At 45.2% G+C, this 22,539-nt stretch overlaps 12 non-coding genes across 12 annotated transcripts; all 12 read right to left on the reverse strand.

Moving 5' to 3' along the window:
• Positions 1-19,987: 19,987 nt before the first annotated feature.
• Positions 19,988-20,081, reverse strand: trnai-uau. The gene is made up of 2 exons: positions 20,044-20,081; positions 19,988-20,023 (listed from the first exon to the last, which is right to left on the reverse strand). It is a non-coding gene; the product is annotated as a tRNA-Ile (tRNA).
• Positions 20,082-20,200: 119 nt separating this feature from the next.
• trnai-uau lies at positions 20,201-20,294 on the reverse strand. The gene is made up of 2 exons: positions 20,257-20,294; positions 20,201-20,236 (listed from the first exon to the last, which is right to left on the reverse strand). It is a non-coding gene; the product is annotated as a tRNA-Ile (tRNA).
• A 118-nt stretch (positions 20,295-20,412) lies between these two features.
• Positions 20,413-20,506, reverse strand: trnai-uau. The gene is made up of 2 exons: positions 20,469-20,506; positions 20,413-20,448 (listed from the first exon to the last, which is right to left on the reverse strand). It is a non-coding gene; the product is annotated as a tRNA-Ile (tRNA).
• Positions 20,507-20,625: 119 nt separating this feature from the next.
• Positions 20,626-20,719, reverse strand: trnai-uau. Its single transcript has 2 exons — positions 20,682-20,719; positions 20,626-20,661 (listed from the first exon to the last, which is right to left on the reverse strand). It is a non-coding gene; the product is annotated as a tRNA-Ile (tRNA).
• Positions 20,720-20,838: 119 nt separating this feature from the next.
• On the reverse strand, positions 20,839-20,932 carry trnai-uau. Its single transcript has 2 exons — positions 20,895-20,932; positions 20,839-20,874 (listed from the first exon to the last, which is right to left on the reverse strand). It is a non-coding gene; the product is annotated as a tRNA-Ile (tRNA).
• A 119-nt stretch (positions 20,933-21,051) lies between these two features.
• Positions 21,052-21,145, reverse strand: trnai-uau. The gene is made up of 2 exons: positions 21,108-21,145; positions 21,052-21,087 (listed from the first exon to the last, which is right to left on the reverse strand). It is a non-coding gene; the product is annotated as a tRNA-Ile (tRNA).
• Positions 21,146-21,264: 119 nt separating this feature from the next.
• trnai-uau lies at positions 21,265-21,358 on the reverse strand. Its single transcript has 2 exons — positions 21,321-21,358; positions 21,265-21,300 (listed from the first exon to the last, which is right to left on the reverse strand). It is a non-coding gene; the product is annotated as a tRNA-Ile (tRNA).
• A 119-nt stretch (positions 21,359-21,477) lies between these two features.
• trnai-uau lies at positions 21,478-21,571 on the reverse strand. Its single transcript has 2 exons — positions 21,534-21,571; positions 21,478-21,513 (listed from the first exon to the last, which is right to left on the reverse strand). It is a non-coding gene; the product is annotated as a tRNA-Ile (tRNA).
• Positions 21,572-21,690: 119 nt separating this feature from the next.
• trnai-uau lies at positions 21,691-21,784 on the reverse strand. Its single transcript has 2 exons — positions 21,747-21,784; positions 21,691-21,726 (listed from the first exon to the last, which is right to left on the reverse strand). It is a non-coding gene; the product is annotated as a tRNA-Ile (tRNA).
• Positions 21,785-22,009: 225 nt separating this feature from the next.
• trnai-uau lies at positions 22,010-22,103 on the reverse strand. Its single transcript has 2 exons — positions 22,066-22,103; positions 22,010-22,045 (listed from the first exon to the last, which is right to left on the reverse strand). It is a non-coding gene; the product is annotated as a tRNA-Ile (tRNA).
• A 119-nt stretch (positions 22,104-22,222) lies between these two features.
• Positions 22,223-22,316, reverse strand: trnai-uau. Its single transcript has 2 exons — positions 22,279-22,316; positions 22,223-22,258 (listed from the first exon to the last, which is right to left on the reverse strand). It is a non-coding gene; the product is annotated as a tRNA-Ile (tRNA).
• Positions 22,317-22,435: 119 nt separating this feature from the next.
• Positions 22,436-22,529, reverse strand: trnai-uau. The gene is made up of 2 exons: positions 22,492-22,529; positions 22,436-22,471 (listed from the first exon to the last, which is right to left on the reverse strand). It is a non-coding gene; the product is annotated as a tRNA-Ile (tRNA).
• Positions 22,530-22,539: the final 10 nt, after the last annotated feature.

Raw genomic sequence — 22,539 nt, forward strand, 5'->3', positions numbered from 1 at the left:
TGTGTGTGTGTGTGTATGTATGTGTGTGTGCAAGCTTACGTATACATCCTTATATACTGTACATGTATGTATGTATAGTAATCTGCATGGGTATATACTCAATTCAATGCTGAAACACAGGTTTGTTTGACTTAGTAATTACAAGACACTGTAGAAGTGACTTTCTTCTGGATACTCATCCACACAATCGTTTGTTTTGTGGACCAGTCCCTGCCACCACCCCCCCCCCCCCCTCCCCCCAAGTTCCCCAAGTCCCAGCTACTCACGGTCAGAAGTCATTGGGATCACAGGATCCTCTCTCTGCGAGAGATCGTGATAACTGCCTCATATTTGTCTGCTTGTTTGCCAGGATGCAATCTACCATCCCAAGAGTGCAGACAAGGCGGGAGATTGTTCCATGTCCTCAGCCTGACCACGACTGAGAATCCCCCTGCTGGTGACTGGCAGAGGGGAAGAACCAAGCAGTCAAAGTCCCTGGCTCAGTCCTATGATTCATTGAGCGTGTGTTTAGACTCTGCCTCAGGGTGGTGATGTCAACAGGAAGACAGCAGGAGGGATGTGGCAGGGTAGCATCACACACCTCTCTCCCCATCACGCCTCAGTGCCTATCCATCTCCCTCCACTCACCCTGGGGACAGTGACCCGACGCTGTCTGAATCACACACACTCTCCACCCACACTGTCACCAGCCAGGACTCCACTGATGCCCAGGGGCTGAGTGTGTGTGTGTGTGTCGTGTGAATACTACGCTGGATGTTCTGAGTGTGTGTTTTTTTTCATGTTCATGCTGAAGAATAATAGTGTTTGGAAAACCTCTGTCTCTCTTGTACCAGTTGGATGAGAGTTGCAGAACAAACATGGAGGCAGGATCCTGATCTCATCATATCAAATATCTGTGGAGACAATAACCGTCCTCTTTGCCATTGAGAGTTCTTTAGTGAAATACTAAATGAACAGATGAACTAATGGTATAAGAGAGCTACATTCAATAAGATAGCTCTTGATTTAGTATAAAGCTGAATTTATTACACCACAAAGAATATTAATAAATAAACCTCAATATTGCTTTCTGGCAAGCTTCGGAAAATATTTCATTCAAAAGCCTGGCCTCACAATTCTATTTGCCATTTGTAAATTGAATGAAGCGCGGTAAGGAGTGAAAGGAAAAGCTAAGATTAATCCATCTCTTATTTATAGGCTTCACAGCCATGGTGCTGTACAGGGAACCGCAAACATGCAGCACCATTCATACTCTACCCTGGTCTGGTTTCCTTTCCCTCTCTCTGTCTCTCCCTCTCTCTGTCTCTCCCTCTCTCTGTCTCTCCCTCTCTCTGTCTCTCCCTCTCTCTTACTCATTCTCTTCCACTCTCTCTTACTCATTCTCTCTCTCTTTCTTTTTTCTCTTTCTTTTTTCTATTTCCCCTTCTCTTCCGATCTCTCTCTCTCTGTCTCAGTGGACAAACTTACAGACAAATACACACACAAACCAGCACCGGTTACCCCCCCCCCCCTCACACACACACACACAGAAACACTAACACACACTCTGGCTGACACTACCTCAGCCGCTGTTCTGCTACAGAGGCCAGCGGTGCAGTCAGCCGGGCCCTGGGTGACCCTGTCTTTGGTGTTTATCAGGACCCGTCTAAGGCATTCAAATCCCCCCCCTGCTGTGCTTGTAAAGCCAGGATAAGGAACAGATCATAGAGACTTCTGAAGATGAGATGACAGGCTGGCTGGTGGAAGGACGGAAAAGAGATAATAATCAAGCCGGCGTGGAAATAAATAAACATGGACAAATTGCCAGCGCTCCGTGAATCACTTCCTTTCAGTAAGCTCTTAAAATGCACCATATTGATTCATTTGTTTTTGTGTGACCTATGCACATGCGGTGTAGTGGGATGAATCTGAAGAACCCCTGGTTGGTGCCGGATCTTCATCTCCCTTTTCTCCAATCAGATGAGTGAAACCATTGATTTCGCTACACGGGAATGAGATAGGCCACTGTTTAAATCCAGGCTGGTAAATATCTGAAATCCAAGCATTGGACATCAAAACAGAGGGAGAGGGAGAGGGAGAGGGAGAGGGAGAGGGAGAGGGAGAGGGAGAGGGAGAGGGAGAGGGAGAGGGAGAGGGAGAGGGAGAGGGAGGGGTAGAGGGAGAGGGAGGGAGAGAGAGAGGGAGAGGGGGCTTGCAACAGGTTGTGCGTAGTTGTGAGTGTGTTTGCAAGAACCAGAACTCTTCAAAGGCTTGATTTCCTGTCATCAAGTGTTGATGTGATAGTTGTTGAACGCATCATTAATGTTTACTGTGATGCAGCATGTTTGTGTCCCTACAGACAGTGACACTCGACCACAGTCAGTATAGAGTCTTAACCAGGAGTGCAAAAGTTGTCTCGGTTCACCTTGCTTCATTTCACCATTATTTCACTCCACGACATGCTAACCTTAGATGTCAAACCAGCAAAGCTCTCTGAAAACAGGAGCTCTCTCCTGTCAATGAGAACACAAAGTGCTGTACTGAACTCCTCTCACGTGAAAAAAAAAAACCTTCATGAAGGCTTCATGATGTTATCGATGTACAATTGCAGCAGACAGCTCAATATGTCACCTGTCATAGATGTAGTGTAACGCACTTCCTTGGGAGTTAATAACTTGAATAACTTCTCCAATGAACTCAGTCTGGGTTGTTTTTTTGCCATCGATTTTCAAGGTAAAGGTAGGAAACGTGCCTTGATTACAAGTCAAGACAAGTCACGTCATTAGAGCCACGCATTTCACACACTGTCCTTGATTTCAGTGTACAGTCAGCAACATTTCCTTTGTTGGCGTTCCTCCACTGAAAGTGCTTCTGTGTGGACAACATGAAAGCTAAAACAAATCACCTTTATTGTCACCTAAATTCCCAATGCTTCAGATAGCAGCTTAATAAATGCTTCGAGTACTACACTGATATTTGGACTGTAAATGTGCTGGCTTGCGGTTGTGCTTTAATTTAACGTCTCGCCTCAGCCAAACTCCAACTGCCGTCTGTGAACGCTCCTAAATCTTCATTGGGGAGAAAGAGAGCGAGGTCAGGTTGAAGTGCGGGGCTTCCTGTACAGTCGGCCTGCTTCACAGCCGGCGTGGTGTGAAGCAGAGTGGATGCAAAATGCGGGCGCAAGCTGAGGGCGATATCCATCCCCTCCGTCTCCGTGGAGACGACAGGGAGACAGGAAGTTCCTCTGCACGTCAGCCCGTCGCTAATTCAAGCTGGCAGCCGTAGTCAGGGCGACTGATGCGTCGTGATAACGTGAGTGAGGAGGTTGTGGCTGTAAGAACCAGCACAGAACATCTGTCTGTAGCCTTTAGATTGGCTGCGGTGAATCATCCCCGCTGAATTTGACATTGTCCAACACCATCTGTCCAGCGTGTGACATTTTACGAACGCGATACAAATTTGCCAAAATGTACCATCTGCTGGCAACATAATGTTAATTCATAAACATCCGACAATAGGCTGCCACAGCCTGATTTTCTTATCTGCGGTCGCTTTACCTGGGGCGCAGTCTCATTTCAGTTGTTTACTTGGCTCGGTGTGTTGTCTGAAGAATACCTTCTCTAGGTGAGCTGAGCCTGAGGTGACTCAGCTATAATCCAGCCCTGACTAGCTGGATTAAAAGGATATGCATAATTAACTTTGATTTTTTTCTTATTAGTTAGCGCTTGCAAAGATGACAAATGCGGCAGGGTGCCTTGGGTATGGGGTCTGGTCCTGAATGAAGGAGAGAGAGAGAGGCGCAGAGACAGAGTCTGAGTCAAAGGACAGGGAGAGTGACTGGGGGACAGGGAGAGTGACTGGAGGACTGGAAGACTGAGAGTAAGTCACAGTGCATCGCGCGCCCTGTCGGTAAATGAACTTGTGAACTGTTATTCAGCGATAGGCTGTCTGCTTCTATGACACACTCCTCCTTGCTTTTCCCCTTCTGACATCCCTCTCTTTATTTTTCTTTTTTCTGTTTTGTTACATGGTTCAGTTTCAAACATATTCTAAGTGTCCTTTCCGAGGTAAGATAGGTTAGTAGCAGAATTCACCCCCCCAAAAAAACCTTTGTGCTGATATGACGTGAGCAAAAATTATTATTATTATTTATTTTTTGTAAATATAAAAGCGCTGTGAGAGGGGCTCTCCTTATGTTTAAGATGTTTGTCTTGGCTCCTCCTTTCACATTAGAAGGATTTTATTCCACTGAGACTCTGTTTATGTTTAGGTCACTTTGATCTACACATGCTTCAACTGCACGATGGACTCTGATTGGTTCTCTACATGTCTTTCATCCTGTTTCTACTGTATATATTTACACGCTTAACATGAAAGGCTGTGATTGGCTGACCTCTACTCAGCCCTCATCCGAACGTTTAGCAGCCTTTGAGAAGGGCCTGTGATTTCAGGACTCCTGTCAATAAGTGGAGTGTGGAGAGATAATCGCTTGACGCTTCTCATCTCCAGAGACCCACCGCTGGGACTAAAGGGGAGGAGAGCTCTCGGAGAGTGACGTGGCTTTGATAGATCCTGTTAGTCAGAGAGCGTTTTGACGCCAGTCATCAGAGTGCGTGACAGGCGCAGTCGATACTGGCCCAGCATCACTCTGCTGTAGCAACCAGAGCCTTGTTATCTGACTCCAGGTCTGATCCAGGCTGGGTCAGCTATGGAGGATCCAGGATGGTTCAGCTATGGAGGATCCAGGCTGGGTCAACTATGGAGGATCCAGGCTGCATGGGTCAGCTATGGAGGATCCAGGATGGTTCAGCTATGGAGGATCCAGGCTGGGTCAGCTATGGAGGATCCAGGCTGGGTCAGCTATGGAGGATCCAGGCTGGGTCAGCTATGGAGGATCCAGGATGGTTCAGCTATGGAGGATCCAGGCTGGGTCAGCTATGGAGGATCCAGGATGGTTCAGCTATGGAGGATCCAGGCTGGGTCAGCTATGGAGGATCCAGGATGGTTCAGCTATGGAGGATCCAGGCTGGGTCAGCTGACCCGCATAGTCCTCCAATTCCAGGGATTGGAGCAGGGATCTCTGGGAGCTCTCTGATTGGCCATTTCCTCTCATTAATCCCATCCAGAACCACGGACATAGGAGCAGGAGCACATGGCACACCCTCTGACAGCTAATCAACTTCCTCGTCACGTCAGATGTCAAATCAAGGCCGATATCGGGATCTCCTCAGACTTCTAAATATTCAATTAAAGACTGATTTGTCTTGTTTTAGGGCAACTCTGTCTCGCCGGCTTTATATCATTCCCCGAATGAATAATTTAAATGTTTGCAGTGACTCTCACGTAATGGATTCAAGAACCCAAATTCGCCCTACTTGAGCAGTGTGGAGGGGGGAGAAGCCGAGAGAAAGCTCTGGAGAGAGGGGACGTTTTTTGGGGGAAGAATTCATTCCGAGCTCCCTAGAGGGGCTGAACAGGGATACAAACCCACAGCTCCTTCATTAAGCAGAGTCTCTCAGCCCAGACCATTCATCAAAGAGTACAGAAAACAGGCCCACAGCCATGGTCTGCTGTACTTCATATTTCAAAGACAAACTTAAGAGGTTTGCCTATATTTCCTTCGTTTTGAGATTTTCTTTTCTTCTGTGTTCTAAGATGACCCCGTCCTTCTAAGCTGGCTCATGGTGTTTTGTCAAAAGAGACTCCTGAATCTGTTGTCAAAGCCACATAAAATGTTATGTGGTCAGAAGGACATCATCACAACGTACAAAGGGATTGACCTCGTTTGTCTTTTAGCAGGGACTGTGTTGTGCACCTTTTAACTTAGGCACCCCAGAGATTCAACATGAATATTGTCTTAAACATAAAAAAAATGTATGAAAGCACAATGTTGAGAAAAGGTTTGTTTGTTCTTTTCAAGTCACTATTTTTTTAAAGCATTTTTGCTTTAGTTTTTTTAAATGTTATATTTGTGCCTAAGACTTTTGCACAGTCCTGTATATCTTTTAGAAGCGACTGTGTCTAACATCCCGTTTAACGTTAGATTAAATCATCACATCGTGTTTGTGCGGAGGTATTTCTACGAGTTGCTACTGGGTAGACTCGCGGTTTCGGGACAACTCCAAAGAAAGTCCTCTGTCACTACAAGAGACAGTCCGCAGATGTCTGGAGGAGCAAGGATGAAGGTGGTCACCGTTTGACGGACCATCTCTCTTCCCCCCTCCCCCCTCGCTCCTTCTCCACGGTGAAGAACAGAGGAGTAAAGCAGAGGGGAGGCCACACAGCGACATTTTAATCGGCGTAGTGCTGACTCAGGCCAGCTCTCCCTCTGAGGGGCTGATGAGGAGGAATGGCCTTGTGGAGGAGCCGGGCCGCGTGCATCCATAGCTGTCATCAACGTCTGAATCCACCACTGCTGACTCTGCAGTCCGGGACCCCTGCATGGATGGGAAACGACCTGTCGGGATCCACCTGACACCCTCTCAGTCTTCACCCCCCGATCCCTTCATCCTCCATCCCGCCCCTCTCAGGAGGAGCTGCTCGACAAGCCCTTTGTCTTGCGGCGACAGACAAGGGGCTCTGTCTGCGCTCCGTGTCTCATCCGTCACGGCACGCCGGAGCCAGGCAGGATCCTTGGGGCCTCTTCCACGATCCCGACGGAGGTTCGAGGGGGCGTTCGACACCCATATCACACCGACGCCACGTCTTCCTCTCACCCTTCGGAAACTCTTCTGGGGCACCTCGTTGTGTTTCTCTCGGACCTGTTGTCTCTGACATTGGCCGGGTTTCCCAGATTCATTAAGAAGCTCTTACAGTAACGCTAAGAGCTTCTTAGGAGCGTTCTAAGAATGCTCTAGAATGCTCTTAGAAAGCTCCTAAGACGGTCTTACCGTTGAGAGCTTCTTAACGAATCTGGGAAACCTGGACATTTACATTTAGTCATATAGCAGACGCTCTTATCCAGAGCGACTTCCAGTAAGTACAGGGACATTCCCCCCAGAGGCAAGTAGGGTGAAGTGCCTTGCCCAAGGACACGACGTACATTTTGGAACGGCCGGGAATCGAAACGGCAACCTTCTGATTACTAGCCCGATTCCCTAACCGCTCAGCAACCTGACGCATGGCTATTTCAGGAAGTCAGCGGGAGCGTTTCCGTGGAAGGTTGGGCCTCCATCTGCCGTGCTCTGTGAGGCGGGCTGCTGGAGACGGGGCTGGAGGGGAGGAAGACAGGTTGTTGGGTCGCTGCCCGTGAAACGCTGAGATGAGGATCACGGGGAGGGATCTTATAGGAGCGCGCGCGAGCGTGTTTGTGTGTTTTGGACGTGCGTGTGTGTGTTTTTGCGTGCGTGGGTCTGTGTGTGTGTGTGTGTGTGTGTGTGTGTGTGTGTGTGTGTGTGTGTGTGTGTGTGTGTGTGTGTGTGTGGATCTGCACAGTGGCCACACTCATGGGAAAAAGGTATTTCTGAAAACAAACCTTGATAAGTGGTTTTGGGAGTACACTGGATCAAACGTCTAATTAGATGTGTTAAACAAGCAATAAGACACTGTCTAACCACAACTGCACAGGACAACATAAAAAAGATATTTCGTAAAGCCTCCTAAATGTAATCCAAATTATCAAGCCATCCAGTCCAACAAACAAACATGCGTTTAATAAACAGGAAATACAATTCTATGATTTGTAAATTCTTTGATTGCAGTTTGTGGGCCAAATCCATATTTATGGGCAGTCGTCAGCAATTCTTACCCTCAGCACATTGTGAAGAGCTGTAAATCGAAGCCTGTCATGGTGTAGTCCTTTGACAGAATGCTAAGGATGTGGAAGGATCTAAATTTCATTGAACTGCGTCTGGTTGACTGGAGATTTGCATACTCTATTGAATATGAATGATGCGTCCGCTGGCTGCAGAGAGGGGTGCCACACATGAAATCTGACAGTTCATTGAAATGGAAAGTGCATTAGATTGGGAGAGAGAATTGGATACTTCAATGGTAAAGCTTGAATGTAACCCATAACTATATGAACACTGCAATAAAAAATAATTACCCAATCACTGGGGAGTGTAATTTGTCATTTGAAAAACAAGTATTTGAGGGGTGAACTTATCTCTTAACTGTTGATGCTCAGATCCCCCTATCGTTATGGAATATTTAACTTCAACAAACAATATATACAAATATATATAAATATATATTATATATATATATAAACAAATATATTTCCTAGCACAGTAAATATCGTGTTAGTTGAGGTTGTGAAATAAAGAGCTCAGATTTCATAGTTTTACCAGAAACACAAGACTAGCGATGAATGAGAATGTGGTCAGAGTAAGAAAAATATTCACAATTAGACATAGGGCCTAATTTAATAATTATACGGTATGAATATCTCCTCTGTGCCGTATTCCCTTTGATTAAAATCAAGTCAGAGAAGGTGTGCAGTGTTTCTGCTCCTGTGAATATATTGATTTGTCTCTGCAGAGTAGCCTACTGTATCACCTGGTGTTTTGTTTCAATCTCACGATACAGGCCGTGCAAATATTAGAAGTCTGTCTCTCCGGAGCAGACAAACTCGCAGGGTTTCATGAACAGTGCGCTCACGAGGAGAGATTGATTATGAGAGATATCATCAACAAGCCACAAGGGCGAGATGGAAAAAGAAAAAGAAGAAAATGAATTTTTCCCAGAGACAACGGTAAAATAATAAAGAGCTCAAACAGATTCAAGCCTACTGTTTGTGTTAGTGAGAGTTTTGGATCAATTAAAAGAGCCCGGAACTAAATTGATCTTTAATCTCTTTCAAGCTCTTCAGAAACCCTCAGATAGATCTGTGCAGCCAGAATGATGTGTGGAAATTAAGGTTCATCGAAAAATCTACCTTAGGGAGTCTAAGCGAACTAGCAGTGTCGATATGAAATCAGCATAATATCCCATTGAACACTGTATCTCATAATAAACCTAACAAGGCCATCCATAACATGGCGTACATGCATTGATACCGAGACTAAAAGTACACAGTTAGCTTCAGGGCCAAAACACAGGCTTCTAAAGTCAGCTATTTACAACAGTTCTGTACTCTCATTTCCCACCAAATTGCCATCAATTCACATTCCTCAGGGGACGATTCCCATCTTTCACTATGTGGCGATGATGTAATATCCAGGCAGCAACAGCAGCAGCAGCAGCAGAAATGGTGGATAGCATCCCAGGGAACAGGGTTCCTCCGGGGGGAAAGATAAAGGCCTTTGTCATTGTTTATGTCCCACATTCCCTCGCTTTGGTCCACCCTGGTGCATTCACCAGGAGATCATCAAGAAACAATGAAACCCGCCTACCGACACCAGACGTGCTTATTGGCCGGGCCGCAGAGCTGTGCTCGGGGAACATCGCCTCAGATGTATGAGAGAACATAAAAACCGCGAAAGGCCGAGCGTGACGCTCCCGGTGAAAAAGCGGGACAGGAGAGCCCGTCTCTGTCCGTAAGGGATCTGATGTGCTGCTTGTAGCTGTTGTTTGCTCCCAGCTGCAGGGTAATTAATGGAGGCGCTCAGGCGCGGGCAGATGAAGGCCAGACGGAGGAATAAAGGTGAGGGATCGGCTCTGCGAGGCTGAGAGATCGAACAGGCTTACACGGCCGTCACACCGCACATTTTAATATATATCACATGAGCACGGCTGACGTGAGATGTGTCACTGAGAGCATCACCCCAAGTCACCCTGTAGTCACCCACACACTGTACTGAACACTGTAGTCACCAACACACTGTACTGAACACTGTATTCAACAACACACTGAACTGAACACTGTAGTCACCAACACACTGTACTGAACACTGTAGTCACCAACACATTGTACTGAACACTGTAGTCACCAACACACTGTACTGCGCACTGTCACCAACACACTGGACTGAACACTGTAGTCATCAACACACTGCACCGAACACTGTCACCAACACACTGTACTGAACACTGTAGTCACCAACACACTGTAGTGAACACTGTAGTCACCAACACATTGTACTGAACACTGTCACCAACACACTGTACTGAACACTGTAGTCACCAACACACTGTACTGAACACTGTCACCAACACACTGTACTGAACACTGTAGTCACCAACACACTGTACTGAACACTGTAGTTACCAACATACTGTACAGAACACTGTAGTCACCAACACGCTGTACTGAACACTGTAGTCACCAACACACTGTACTGAACACTGTCACCAACACACTGTACTGAACACTGTCACCAACACACTGTACTGAACACTGTAGTCACCAACATACTGTACAGAACACTGTAGTCACCAACACGCTGTACTGAACACTGTAGTCACCAACAGACTATACTGAACACTGTCACCAACACACTGTACTGAAAGCTAACTGACTTCCCTAGTTTAATCGAACCAAGACATTCATATGACCTCTGACCTGTGATGACATTGAAGACATAGCGCAGACGACCTGTGATCTAAAGACGACTTTGACGATCAAAAAGGGGATCGCTTAGTCATCTTTCGATTGAAGCGACAAAAAACGGTGGTGTTGGTGGATGTAGGCCCACAAAGTGCCCCCTAGTGGACGACTGATGACCCTGCAGGGAGCAAGGTTACAGTAAGATCAAACTTTGCTGTCCTCGTTCCTGAGAAACCGTCTGGATACTTACTAATGAGCTAATTAGCTTCACACAGATACTATTACAGCTCTGTCATGTTCTCAAGGTCCAGTTTCAGCTTGCAGGACAAACACGTTCGACTGAGCCACCCGCTTTCATTATCAAAGAAATAACTCAATCATCTCATTTATGTTTAGCATGTTTTTGTAGAATCAAGCAGAACAGTGGGATACCTCAATATTGCGAAAACAGCATGACTGTCTCTCACAACAAAAGAGAACAAACTGATGTGATTGTACAAGGCGTCTGATCCCCGGAGATGGGGATGAAATGCAAACACTGACGTGCACAAAATCATTAATCAATGAAAGCTCCCAATTATGCAGGAGATTCATTCATACCTTTCTGGTCAATCACAGCAACTTGGCTGTCGGTGGAGGGAGAGGATAAGAAAGAGAGAAAGAGAGAGAAGGGGATAGAGGGATGTAGAAAAGAGTAACACAGAGAAAGAGAGAGGGAACAAGAGTGTGTGTGTGTTTGTATAGGCGCGTGTGTGGTTGAGGGGAGAGGGGTGGGGGTACGGAGCCAGTTGGAGAGAGACAGAAGTGGGGAAGTAGTCGATAGGTGGGGAAATTCATTACAAATTATTTGCATAATACATCTTCCCCCTAGGTGTGATGTGGGTGTGTGTGAACAGTGTGTGGAAACACGTAACTCTGAACGGTGCAGTGACAGAGATAGTGGTGGTGGTGGTGGTGGGGGGAGGATGCTGCAGCGAAGGAGACCGGAGAGGAGCAGATGGTCTGGAATTTTCAGGGTTTATTTCTGGAGAGTTCAGCCTTTACGCCTCATAGACTGACTTAATTATGAGACAGAGGGGAGGATGAACCCCAGGAAAAGGGGATTTAAAGGAGAAAAAAGAACGCCTTCATTAGGCCCACGAGGAGCCTGCAGACCCGACAGAATAGCCGTGAACTGTCTGACAACTCTCTACAGAATTGTGAAATTTACCCCTGAGCAGTATGGTGCTTTCGTTTGTTTGGCTCCCCACTGGCTGTTGCTAATGAAGAATACACTGAGGAGGGGACAGTCACAATCCTGTAAGTGTAAACCAAAACAAACACTGTGGTGTTGTAAATTATCCTACCTGACTTGTGATAGTGTGACCCCCTGGTTCCAGTGTAGCCGTGAGGGTCGTAAAATGTAGCCGAAGATTTCACAACTCTATTATGGATGTTGGAAGACGCTTCAGTTTGGGGTGGCAGGACGGTCAGGACAGATTTGTCTATTTCTGGTTCTGGTTTCTGTGGCTACGCTAATGATGTTTGCCTTCTGTCTGCAAGCCTTAAATTGACCTCCCATGCATCCACTCGAACTAACACATTTACAGTAAGAAGAGAGTTAGAGGCAGGATTGGTAATGTTGGTGAGATGCATTTTTTGCCATATTTGCTGAAATAAACGTACATAATGTCCTGATTGCAACTAATAAACCAAAACTTACCTACAATGCCTTTAAGATTCCATAAATCTTAACATGTTTATTGAACCTGCATTAAAAAAAAAACAGAATCTGTACAAGATTGTTTGTTACATTGCATTTTACATTATTCCAACCATTAAACAAACAGGGATTAATCTCACCCTACACGCTCTTCAACTGGCAAGATCATGTAGGACACTGCATCGCAATTAAACACCGACCTAATATAAAAAAGCAACTGCACAAACTTTACCATCAAAATAAAACTTAAAGGAGGCACACACAGCTCGCAGAATGGAGCTTGAGCCAAAAGAGCGTAGCAGCACGTACGGTTTCACCGACACATTGTTACCCTCCGCCAGACTTGTTGCACAACACAATACCTGACGACGACACACCTGAACATTCAGCCTAATTCAGTAGCCCGAGCCAAACCCAAGGTCTTGGGCAGAAGCAGAATGAGGGAGCAGTTTGTCTTTAAAGCCTGTTGCCTCGGCATCGGCCCCCAGAGGATTTGATCCGAAGCCGTACTCCACAGGATGAGTGGAGGGGTACTGGGCCATGAAGCAGAAGGTGACCATGAAGGTGAAGTGAGCCTGGCTCAGAGTAAACAGGGCCTGGTTAAGGAGGATGACTGCAGCTCAGAGTAAACAGGGCCTGGTTAAGGAGGATGACTGCAGCTCAGTGGTAGAGGGTGTTACTCCGGGCCAAGAGGTTGAAGATCCAAGTCCCTTCGCCGTACGCCCCGTGGACTAAATGAATGCCTGACCAGGAGCACGGGTCTTCGTTGAGGATGTTTTCGCTTGTAGTTAAACTGAGCTTTTTTAGTTAGCTGATGAGATATGTTCAGAGATATGTCCATGTGGTTGGCCATGAGTTTAGCTCACTGAAAGACTGCCCTGCAAATTGTGAGACCTTGGGTTCAAACTCTCTGGATGTCAGAGAAATAGGGAAAGAGAGAGACAGAGAGAGAGAGAGAGAGAGAGAGAGAGAGAGAGAGAGAGAGAGAGAGAGAGAGAGAGAGACAGACAGAGAGACAGACAGAGAGAGGGAGGGAGGGGGGGGGGGTTATAAGTGCAAACTTATAAAACTGATTCTAACTCTATATGGGGCTCTTTTCTTGGCTAATGACTTAAGGACAAACCAAGCTGGCGTTTAGAGATTGCATTACTTTTACAATGGTCTATTACCCTCAAACTGATTAAGACAAAGCCAGACTGGCATAGTCATTACAAAGGGAAATATGTCATTTAGCAAAATTAGACAGCCGCTGTAAATACCACACTTTAAAATGCCACGGCAGGCTCATCGCCAGTCTGACAATCACCCATGCAAAGAAACGCTGTGTCGTCATTCAATGCTTATCTATCTACACACCCAAAGAAAATAACGACCACGCCATCTCGTTGCCATTCGTTGCGCATCACAATTAGAACGCTAATAAAACAATTTGCACCAAAGCGACTGTTTATACTGTGCAGAAACATGGTGATATATCAACGACAGATCTGCATCCTGTAAACTGCATACAGGTAGGCTACATTTGATGCACGGTAAAGGCACGTTCACACCCAGGACGATAACGAGGACTATAACTATAACTATATTAGCTTATTGCATGTGATCTTCAATTTCAAATGTGCAAGCCTTTTAGTCAATTCGGATGGATTGTGATTGGTTGTCAGTGTTGTATAGTTCATGAGCTGGGAAAGAAAACTGTTTTGAAAGTGATCCCAACAATATCATGCCTATCCTGCCAACGGGCATTTGGAACATTAGGACCCAACATACACATTTATGGCCTGGGCTCAGGAGTCACGGTGACCATAGCAACGAATCCTTCCACGTTGATGAAACGGTAATCCTTCCTGAATGACGTGATTGTCCGATGTAGGCTGTTCCCACCTGACTAAAACAGTGGACACCTGTTGGCTGTTTGCCATCTGTGTTTTTCCTTTTGTACCTGTAAATTCTGTCCTCTGACCTTCATGCCTCAGAGACTTTGTTACATGCACTGTGTCTGAACCGGTCATTTGTCTTTCTGTTTAGAGACAATCCAGTGGGCTGATTGTCTAATATGGAACTTTAACTGATAATGGCATTGTTCTAGTGAAGACTGACAACATTTTCCACCACACTTTCAAGGTGAACCTTCCGTTTCAATAAAGCATAAACCGGAGGCATTATATATGACTAGATAATCGGAAGCGCTTCTAATAAAAGGAGGCTTTCCTTCCTGCAAAACATGCTTTTACTGTAACTCCAGCCACCCTAATGGATGTGTTATTGCTTTTACTGCTAACTCACATTGTTGCCACTCAGGCATACAATAGCGTCGTAAGTGAACTTCATTTGCAAAGGGTTCATGAAGTTAACTCCGCCAACTGACATCGCGCAATGCTCATGTCAATAGCATCAAGGCTAATGGATTAAATGGAAAAGGTTTGTTTTCATCTGCAACGGGAGGGAATGTGAATTAAACTGTCTGTTCAGACAGACAGACTGCCTGTATCGTGCCTGATCATGCTAGAAGTGGCACGGACATGTGTGCTAAGTTTGTCGTGTCATCATGATCATTCACTGCCAGATCTCAGACTCGTAAGAATTCCCACAGCGCCCCGGTAGCTCACTGAAAATGGATCCTTCCTACGTTCATGTTGGCCTACTTGATAAATAGCCTATACGTCCAAAACCGAGATCTAGTTTGACTGGCCCTAAGCGAGCGTGGTTTCAACTGAAACAACAGTGAATATTACCAAGGAACTCAACATTCCCAGAGCGAGACCTTGAGATCGGCCCAGCTCAGAGAGATGCTTTGTAGAAACACCGCTGGTTGCACAATAGCGGTCCTCCAGTCAACAGCCGAGCGAGGGCACTCGACGTTGCCATAGCGACCAACCCTTCTCCCTCAAATGTCCTTTGGTATGAATTTGTTATTAAAACAAAAATGAGATGAATTAGCAGCAGAGTGACGGCAGACAGGCATAATCGCTTTATGCAAACTATCGTTACAAAGCACAAAGAAAGCTGTCTTTTTTCTGTTTATTCTTTCTTGTTCAGACAGGCTGTGCTTCATTGACAACAAGGTAATTATTTTTGAAAAGATGTAGAAATCGACAATTTTCACCTGATGGAGCAGAATAAACACTGTTCTCCTAAACTGTAGAGGTCACAGTCTGTGGAAAACTCACTTAAAAACAGGGCGGAAACCAGACACTACAACTCAGACATACAAGTTCTTGAAAATATTTTACTTAGGCAGACATCGTTCTTCAGAGAGGTCACAACAACAGTCGTTTTTTTATGACAGCTCAAAGATGGATGCTGATGATGGTTGTTTATCTTTACTGGGCTGAGAGAGAGAGAGAGAGAGAGAGAGAGAGAGAGAGAGAGAGAGAGAGAGAGAGACAGACAGAGAGAGAGAAAAGAGAGAGAGAGGGACATGGAGAGACGTAAGAGAGTGGGAAAATGAGAAAGAGAGAGAGACAGAGAGAGATAAACAGAAAGGGCGAGACACCACATACAGAGAGAGATAGAGAGACAGCAGCTCTTAAGAGGCTGGACTGCAGTGTTCAGGTAGATAGGTCACTCATGCTCCCAGATAAATAAAACAACACCTGGCTCTGAGAGCATTTGCAGGCCCGACGCCAGGTCCTACTGAGAGACACAACCCCCAGGTGCCAAACTCAGCAGCAGCTTTGAGGAGCCTGGGACTGGACACAGAGAACTCTCTACCCCGAGGCTGGACGCTCAACCGCCTTTTAAGACTTTTAAAAAGTTTCCTTAAACTACTCGACATGGTTCCTGTCTGGTTTCTGAAGGTGTGTGCTTGGAGATTACCACGCAGCAATGAGAGCTTTTGAAAAAGACTGCAAAGTCAGTAACAAAAATAAAACCATTTGGTTAAACCGTTATCTTTTCTTTGTCTGCTGTTGGTATCATTATTATTACTGTAACTGTTCTTGTTCGTTAGCTTTAAGCAGTGTAGTTACAGTGCTCCAGTTTAGCTTCATGATGCTGTGTGGTATAGATTTATGTGTTTGTTTTTTGGGGGTGGAACAAGGGGCCAAGACAAAGTGATTCGCCCCAGGACTCTGGCTAGTCTAAATCCAGCTCTGACCATATTATACCTATTAAATGAATCAGAATGTCTCTGTTTTCAACTGCAACAAATAAATCCTGACAATTTGTGTGCACTGCAGGAAAACACCACAAAATGGACCACATCCTAGTATTATTTCACCACGCCATAGAATAGTTTTTGTCTGTGGTTGTATTTGCAGTTGACTGTTGGTTTTTGGCAATGGGATAGTCTGGGGGTTAAAATATTGTGTTTTGAGAAGCAGAGGACATGTGGGGCTTCAAGTCAGCTCAGGTAGTCAACTGTTGATGTCGGGATGCTTTCGGATACAGAGTGTGGGAGGTACACGCGCCAATGTCAGGGAAGAGATGGAGGGTGACAGAATCATCACAGGACTGACACACACACACATGCACGCACACATACACACCCACACACAAAGGCATTCGCATACACATCGCGCAGAAACGCATACGGATACACATCCACACACGCTCACGCAAACCAATTAGGTATGACACAGTAAAGAGCCTTCATGCTTGTCACCCCCTCTTTCTACACAGTGGAGTATGGAGTGTACACAGACAGCAAGCAGGGAACTCTACCGCACACCACAATTATACACGATGAGAGTTGGACTGACTCCCGTTGAAGCATATCAACAAAATACTGTTTTCTCTGCCCCTGTCCTCCGTTATACTAATTTCAATTGTGTGTTCAGATGTTCAAACAATCACTGAATATCCCCACTTACGTCGAAACGGTGAAACCGAATAGGATTGTTCACCAAGCTCTGAAAAAACATGTTATTGGTTGGTGGGACACACCGGGTCACTCGCTAAATGGACATTGGTCCCTGTGACAGAATGGACTGAGGGTGATTGCCATGTGTGCCGTGACAATATCACAGATGACACCCCCAGCAACGCCAGCTGTTTACTGAAAAATGTCACATTGCACAGAATGTTGGGCATTCGAACATGTGCATGTCAATTCAATAAAAGGCTATTTGTTTTGCTAAAACTTACCCAGGTGCTAACAATTGGGAAACAGCTGAACAAAACCACAGATGATGTACAGTACGTGTGAGTGTGTGTCCAAGCATGTGTGTGTGTGTGTGTATTTGTGCATGTGTGTCTAAGTGTGTGTGCAGAAGTGAGTGTGGGATTAAATCACAGACAATTTGTATGTAAATACGTTTCGTCTTTCTCATCTGGTGATTCCGAATTTTTTATTGAAGGGCCTATGCCATATACATTCTGGTGATTAATTTTATTCCAAGGAGGTCATTAATTGGATCCACATCACCACCTTTGTCATTTGCATGATCTCATTCTCCCGTCTTTCGCTGGAAAGTGAAAAACTCCATTCATTCGTAATCAATCAATCATGATAAAGTGTCTCATCAAGCACTGTGGAGAATGGGTCAGGAAGGCAGTTGGAATTGGTGAGGGCAGAATCTTCTGCTCCTCCTGTGCATGTTAAGGGTGTGGTGTTTACAGAGTGATGTGGAGGAAATGGCAACACATTGATCACAGTAACATGCTACAGTAACATACAACGGTAATATAGTGGCAGAGCTCAGCCACTGCATGTCGTGAGGAAACTGACGCAATTTTTATATTCCTGAGAGACAGACTGTCGGAAATATAGACAGACAGATAGACAGACAGACAGATAGAAAGATAGACAGACAGACAGATTACAGTGATAGATAGGTAGACTTTACTGATTACAGGGACGAAAATGTACCTTCACAACCGGACAGGACAGGTTTTCCAACAAACAGATCTACAACAAAAGTCGTTATTTCAAACAAAATTGTCAGTTTAGCCACCACAGTTAAGGTGAACATTCACAACTCTTTAGCAGATGAAAATCCCTTGATTCATGGTTACGTAACAAAAAGCTCAAACCCTCCAGGTGAGCGTGACATCACGCCACAGCAGGCACAGACTCTCAGACACAGTAACTGTCCGCTGAGCCGATTGTTCACACGTTGCAGTAAACAGATCATGTAGTCTTCCAAAAGTCTGACACGCCAATATTTTCCCTATAATCGAACGTTCAATTATCTATTTTTATGAAAAGACATGTGCTCGCAAGCAAATGCTCAAAAGGTCTGGGCAAGTTTGTGTTGTGTCAAACAGTTGATAGAGTAACTCTATTTCCTTTGTGGAACCATGAGAAGGTCTAACAGGGCATCTGACATATGCTACTCCCAGCACTGTCTCTGACATCATGTGAACCTGATCCAAGGGTTTTAGTACCTTCTGTGGAGAAATGACCAACTGCCTGCCATCCATTCGTCTGGGAAGCCAAAGGCAATATTAACCTTACCTAATACTAACAACGTACACAAAACAAGTGGACGTTGTCTTACACTAAACGATAAACATGGTTTCTCAGAGTCAACTTGGCGTGCCAATGTTGTGGTTTTCTCAGACAAGTCTAAACCCTTTGCAATCAGTGATTCCTAATTTTATATTTTTTTGCTTCCTTGCACATTACATACTAAGTCTTATCTTAGAGAGATGACAGAGGTTGACATGATTATGCCCTATGGTTCATTAATACGCATTACTTTTTAATTCCACATAATAAATAACACATTGGAATTGTGACAATATGCAACTTGGCCGTTTCTCCTGGGCATTCAGATTGATGGTAAGAGCCAGCACCAGGCCCTGCCTCTGCTGACAACATGAGCTATAAATTAATGCTTCGACACTAACGCAGGAAATTTATGACAGGGGAAATACAGGAGCAAGGAAAACAGTCTTCCTGCAGCCACTGTGTACTGATAATTAAGGACACGCTTAAGACTGAGAAGTCTTTAGTAATAAAACCCCCAAAAAGATGTGAGTTGAAGGTTTGGGTGATATCCTCACATATGGTGAGATGGCAGGGAGCACATGATGAGTCGATCACCGACTTGAGCACATAACTGTGGGTCAAAGGGTCCATGGTTTAATACTGAGAGGTAAAACTGAAAACCCCAGGTGGACGGCATTTGTTGTTTGCCAGACAGTTTGGGGTTTTCCTTTCACAGAGGCATGGTGAGCAGGATTCTACTATCCATATACAAATAGGTATGTTTTATTTTTATATTTTTTATGTGTAATAAGCACATCACGGGTGTGTCCTGATAACAAAGTCCTGGTTAAAACCATTAAAAAAGAAATTGTGTCTACGTGTAGAAGGACAGACTAAGCAGCTGGTGTGACACTGGAGCAGTTGAATGGCCGATATTCCTTATCAGATCAAACCTTCAGTACAGTATTCATATGCCGCTGTTCAGGAATCCACTTACTGAATAGAAAACTACTGAAAAGAGATATTTGTGAGATATAAATGTGTTCCAACTCACCATTTCACTTTGGAAGAAGTATTGGGCTATTTCATTGGTATTTCATGGTTTCAGGAACTCTCTTGTTGTACGAACGAAACGAAATGACACCTTATAACGACAAAAACGTATTATGAACAAACACTCTCCACCTGCTCTCTGCGCACTCGCTTCCTGGTTTGTCACAAAAGGGGGCGTTGCCAGGCTGGTTTGGGCAGTTGAAAGGATGGCATTACTTATCAGATCAGACCATCAGTACAGTATTCACATAATGCAGTTCTGAAATCCACCTAGAAAACTACTGAAATAAGATGAACAATTGGTGAGATATAAAGGTATTCCATCTCAACATTTCACTTTGGAAGAAGTGTTGGGCTATTTCATTAGTATTGTTCTGAAATTGATACCCTTGTTTCAGGAACTCTCTTGTTTTCTATTTACAGACCAAAGATAGATCAATATATCAATTGCTCCAGGTGAGGCTCGAACTCACAACCTCAGCATGGCTTTGCAGATTATTGTCTTATAAGTACCGTGCGCTAACCGATTGCGCCACTGGAGCAGATGAAGGACCACCAGCCCCTGTCAAATCTGTACGCCGAGTATGATTGACGCGTGAAACCGATAATTCAAGAAATCAGTTCCATATGATGAACAAAGTAAGGACCAACCAAATATAAATGCTCCAGGTGAGGCTCGAACTCAAAACCTCGGCATCGCTCTGCAGAATACTGTCTTATAAGTACCGTGCGCTAACCGATTGCGCCACTGGAGCACATGAAAGACCACCAGCCCAGTCAAATGTGTACAAAGAGTATGATTGACGCGTGATACCGATAATTCAAGAACTCAGTTCCATATGATGAACAAAGTAAAGCCCAACCAAATATCAATGCTCCAGGTGAGGCTCGAACTCACAACCTCGGCATCGCTCTGCAGAATACTGTCATATAAGTACCGCACGCTAACCTATTGCGCCACTGGAGCAGATGAAAGACCGCCAGCTCGTGACAAATCTGTACGAAGAGTATGATTGACGCCTGAAACCAATAATTCAAGAAGTCAGTTCCATATAATGAACAAAGTAAAGCCCAACCAAATATCAATGCTCCAGGTGAGGCTCAAACTCACAACCTCGGCATCGCTCTGCAGAATACTGTCTTATAAGTACCGCGCGCTAACCGATTGCGCCACTGGAGCAGATGAAAGACCACCAGCCCCTGTCAAATCTCTACGAAGAGTATGATTGACGCCTCAAACCGATAATTCCAAAACTCCGTTCCATATGATGAACAAAGTAAAGCCCAACCAAATATCAATGCTCCAGGTGAGGCTCGAACTCACAACCTCGGCATCGCTCTGCAGAACACTGTCTTATAAGTACCGCGCGCTTACCGATTGCGCCACTGGAGCAGATGAAAGACCACCAGCCCCTGTCAAATCTGTACGAAGAGTATGATTGACGAGTGAAACCGATAATTCAAGAACTCAGTAACATATAATGAACAAAGTAAAGCCCAACCAAATATCAATGCTCCAGGTGAGGCTCGAACTCACAACCTCGGCATCGCTCTGCAGAATACTGTCTTATAAGTACCGCGCGCTTACCGATTGCTCCACTGGAGCAGATGAAAGACCACCAGCTCGTGCCAAATCTGTACGAAGAGTATGATTGACGCCTGAAACCGATAATTCAAGAACTCAGTTCCATATGATGAACAAAGTAAAGCCCAACCAAATATCAATGCTCCAGGTGAGGCTCGAACTCACAACCTCGGCATCGCTCTGCAGAATACTGTCTTATAAGTACCGCGCGCTAACCGATTGCACCACTGGAGCAGATGAAAGACCACCAGCCCCTGTCAAATCTGTACGAAGAGTATGATTGACGCCTCAAACCGATAATTCAAGAACTCAGTTCCATATGATGAACAAAGTAAAGCCCAACCAAATATCAATGCTCCAGGTGAGGCTCGAACTCACAACCTCGGCATCGCTCTGCAGAATACTGTCTTATAAGTACCGCGCGCTAACCGATTGCGCCACTGGAGCAGATGAAAGACCACCAGCCCCTGTCAAATCTGTACGAAGAGTATGATTGACGAGTGAAACCGATAATTCAAGAACTCAGTTCCATATAATGAACAAAGTAAAGCCCAACCAAATATCAATGCTCCAGGTGAGGCTCGAACTCACAACCTCGGCATCGCTCTGCAGAATACTGTCTTATAAGTACCGCGCGCTAACCGATTGCGCCACTGGAGCGGATGAAAGACCGCCAGCTCGTGAGGCTCGAACTCACAACCTCGGCATCGCTCTGCAGAACACTGTCTTATAAGTACCGCGCGCTTACCGATTGCTCCACTGGAGCAGATGAAAGACCACCAGCTCGTGCCAAATCTGTACGAAGAGTATGATTGACGCCTGAAACCGATAATTCAAGAACTCAGTTTCATATGATGAACAAAGTAAAGCCCAACCAAATATCAATGCTCCAGGTGAGGCTCGAACTCACAACCTCGGCATCGCTCTGCAGAATACTGTCTTATAAGTACCGCGCGCTAACCGATTGCGCCACTGGAGCAGATGAAAGACCACCAGCCCCTGTCAAATCTGTACGAAGAGTATGATTGACGAGTGAAATCGATAATTCAAGAACTCAGTTCCATATAATGAACAAAGTAAAGCCCAACCAAATATCAATGCTCCAGGTGAGGCTCGAAATCACAACCTCGGCATCGCTCTGCAGAATACTGTCTTATAAGTACCGCGCGCTAACCGATTGCACCACTGGAGCAGATGAAAGACCACCAGCCCCTGTCAAATCTGTACGAAGAGTATGATTGACGCCTCAAACCGATAATTCAAAAACTCAGTTCCATATGATGAACAAAGTAAAGCCCAACCAAATATCAATGCTCCAGGTGAGGCTCGAACTCACAACCTCGGCATCGCTCTGCAGAATACTGTCTTATAAGTACCGCGCGCTAACCGATTGCGCCACTGGAGCAGATGAAAGA

The sequence above is a fragment of the Hypomesus transpacificus genome, unplaced genomic scaffold (assembly GCF_021917145.1).
Source record: "Hypomesus transpacificus isolate Combined female unplaced genomic scaffold, fHypTra1 scaffold_194, whole genome shotgun sequence".
Lineage (NCBI taxonomy): Eukaryota > Metazoa > Chordata > Actinopteri > Osmeriformes > Osmeridae > Hypomesus > Hypomesus transpacificus.